The sequence below is a fragment of the Malurus melanocephalus genome, unplaced genomic scaffold, assembly GCF_030028575.1.
Source record: "Malurus melanocephalus ecotype Western Australia unplaced genomic scaffold, MMel_1.1 scaffold_965, whole genome shotgun sequence".
NCBI lineage: Eukaryota > Metazoa > Chordata > Aves > Passeriformes > Maluridae > Malurus > Malurus melanocephalus.
In genome coordinates, this window is record NW_026624197.1 from 112,320 (window position 1) to 115,416 (window position 3,097).

The following is a 3,097-nucleotide window of genomic DNA, read 5'->3' on the forward strand; positions in this document are numbered from 1 at the left end:
GCCATGGGGCGGCCGCAGTGAGCGCGGCGGCGGCGGGGCTGCGCCTCTCGCCCCGGCCGGGGCTCCCCTCCATTGTTCCCGGGAGCGGCGGCACCGCGCCGCCGCCGCCGCCCGCGGGGCTCCGGTGAGTAACGGCGGCCGCGTTCCGCCGGGGGGGCGGCACCGGGACCGCGGGGCGTCGCTTTGTGCTCCGGGGCGGCAGCGGGGGCTCCATCGGGGGACGGGGCTCTGTCTCGGCCGAATCCCCCCGGGTGCCCCTCGTTCCTGGCGGGCGGCTCGTTTGAGGAGCCCGGGGTGCGGTAGCGGTCCGCTCCGCTCCGGTGTGCGGGGCTCGGGGCCGCTCTCGGTTGCAGCTCGGCGGGCAGCAGTTCCCAAAGGCGGCGGGTCCGACCCCGTCCATCAGCCGAGCCCGGGCTGGAACCGTCCCACCGTCTCGACCCCGAAACCCCTCCCGGCCGTGGCGGAGCCTGGCGGGGATCGGCGCTGCTTTCCCCTTATTCTCGCTGCCTGGCCCCTTATTCTCGAAAAGTACCTGAGCGGGAGCCTTGCGGCTTCCAGAGAAAGATGGAGAAGGAGCTGGATTTGGTTGTGTTTCAGTTTTTTGGGATCCCGGCGCGTTCAGCGCGAACGGAGGCGGTGAAATAACGCCGTCCCTTTGTGTGTCCGGGCTCGGGGCTCCGGACACCTGCGATGGCGGGGGACAGCCGGGCCGCTGCGGGCCCTCGGCACCGGCAGGGTTTGGGGTTTTGCACAGGGCTTTGGCTGTGGTTTTTGTGGCGACATGGAGGTGGCCGCTGGCCTCGTGTGAGGACGGAGCGGAGCGTGTCCGTGCTCGGGGGACGCCGAGGAGCTGCCTCTGCCTCGCTGTCCTTTCTGTGCCCGCATTGCCGAGTTACTGCCCCGTGTCCTGGCTCACGGCTCCCTCCCGGCAATGTTTAAACCCCAACAGTTCGCTGAACCCGGCGGCTCTCGGGGATGAGCGGGCGGGTTTGGAGGCTGCCAGGTCCGGCCAGAGAGGAGCGGGAATGTGCGCAGGCAGAGGAGGTGGCTCTGGTGGCTCTGCTGGTGGCTCTGGTGGCTCTGGTGGTGGCTCTGGTGGCTCTGGTGGTGGCTCTGGTGGCTCTGTCCGGATGCCAGCACAGAGCGGGGCGCAGGGCCAGCCCACCCTCGCCCAGGATCGCCGCAGGAGTGGGCCCTGCAGCCCCCTGCTCTGGCCAGCAGCCATCTTCCCCACTCAGGAGCACTTCCTCCCTTAATCCCTGTGCTGGCTGGCATGCACTGCTGCCTTTTCCTTGTGCTGCTCCGACAGGATTAAAATAAATCTCCCCTGCCCCGGCAGGGCGCAGGCACGAGTGCTGGCGGGGTGAAGGCGGCCAGGGAGCATCGTCTGGTCTTTTGGGCACACGAGGTGTCTGCYCTGGCTGTGCAAAAAGGGGCCCCGGTCCCTTTCAGGTGTGAATTTCCCCTTTATTTCCCCACATAAAAACAYAACCTGAGCCAGGAGCTGTTTTGCCTCCAGCTGCAGGTGGAGCCCCCGAGTCCTGGCTCGCAGTTGCTCATCCATCCCTCCAGTCCAGCTTTCTCTGCTTTTGGGGACCTTCTGCTTCTGGGCACGATGGCAAATGTGTGTCCTTSCCCTCCTGGCAGCTTTCCTCGGAGGAGCAGAATGCGGTGAAAAGCCCATCCAGTCCCTCCCAGGATGGGTAATGGGTTTCTGCCCCTTTCATGGGATCTCAGGCTATCATCGTGTCCCAGTCTCCCCCCAGAGCACTCCGGGGACCAGCCCAGTACAGATTTTTGGGTACCAATGGTCGTGCTGTAGATTAGAAAATCAAACCTTTGAGTAGGGAGGGATCCCAGAGTGTGAGGGTRCTCCTAGAACTGAGCTGGTTTTATRGAGACTGGGCCTTTCCCTGTCCTCCTGCCCCATGTCCCAGGCTCTCCTACCCCTGAATGCCCACAGTTCAGCGCTGAAGATGCCCCAGTAGCCCCAAGTGCCGGTGGCCAGCTGGGAAGGGTTAACSTGCTCTGTATGCTGCACAGTTGGATATTTATTTTTCCAAGCATGTGTCTGCTTTAAGCATTATAGTTTTTCCCTACAGTTCCATTCGCAGTTGTGTTTGCTTTTTGTTTCAGCAAATACTTGGTTCCYGACCTGAGCCATGGGTTGGGGCACGGAGCATTGGGTGAGGGAAAGGCTTGGTGCCTGTCACCCACASACTGTGCCTTTGGCATGTCCTTCTTCCCCAAGGGCACCTGGAGGGCTGATTTCGCTGAGCCTCAGAGGAAAAGGAGTCTCTTTTGATGTGTTTTGGAGCAGGAGGGCGTTGTGCCAGGTGGGGTGGTCTGCTGGCAGTCAGCACCTCCTGCCTGAGGAACGGGAGCTGTGCTTGGCTGGGCACAGTCCCCACCTGAGGCTCTGCACACCCAGAGTGGAGCTCAGAGCTCAGACTGCTCTCTCTGTTGGATTTGGCTCTGCTGGGTTCTTGTTTTCCTGCCTGCTGTGTTACCCCCAGCACCGAGGCAGCCGGACACTGTGGTGTGGGTGCCATGGGCAGCTCTGAGGTGTGGTGGATGCCATGGTGGGTGCCATGGTGGGTGCCATGGTGGTGCCATGGTGGTGCCATGGTGGATGCCGTGGTGGTGCCATGGTGGTGCCATGGGCCGTGCCTGCCCCACCAGGGAGGCACAGACCAAGGATCCAGAGCCCCCAGCCCCACCCAGCCCAGGGCAGCAGCCACCCCAGTCCCATCAGCAGCCCCGGGCACACAGGGATCAGATCCACACTCCTGCAGTGTCCCAGGGCTCTSACCCTGGCTGGACACTCTGCTCCAKCWCMRRWYCYRTGTTTGGCACCTCAGGGGCATTCCAGAGTGAAGCACAGGACAGGAAGGGGCTCCCCCACTCAGAACCACTCAGCTCTCAGCCATGGGGTGCATCTGCTGACCCAGTGAGAAAGTCCCCGGGACAGCTCAGCCCGGTGACTCAGGGGTGTGGGAGATGTGAGGAGTGAAAGTGCAGCCCTCATGGTCCCTGAGGACAGAGGGGACAGGGACACAAGAGGGGACAGGGTGCACAAGAGGGGACAGGGTGCACA

The 3,097-nt window shown here is 63.4% G+C and overlaps 1 protein-coding gene across 2 annotated transcripts in view; it reads left to right on the forward strand.

Annotated features, from left to right (window-relative positions):
• Positions 1–6: 6 nt before the first annotated feature.
• The window catches only part of LOC130585797 (fibroblast growth factor receptor 1-like), a 22,197-nt gene continuing 19,106 nt past the window's right edge, over positions 7–3,097 (forward strand). For both annotated transcript variants that reach the window (XM_057386430.1, XM_057386431.1), the window contains exon 1: positions 7–124. The gene's annotated coding sequence lies outside the window, so the exon portion shown is untranslated. The remainder of the gene's footprint in view (positions 125–3,097) is intronic.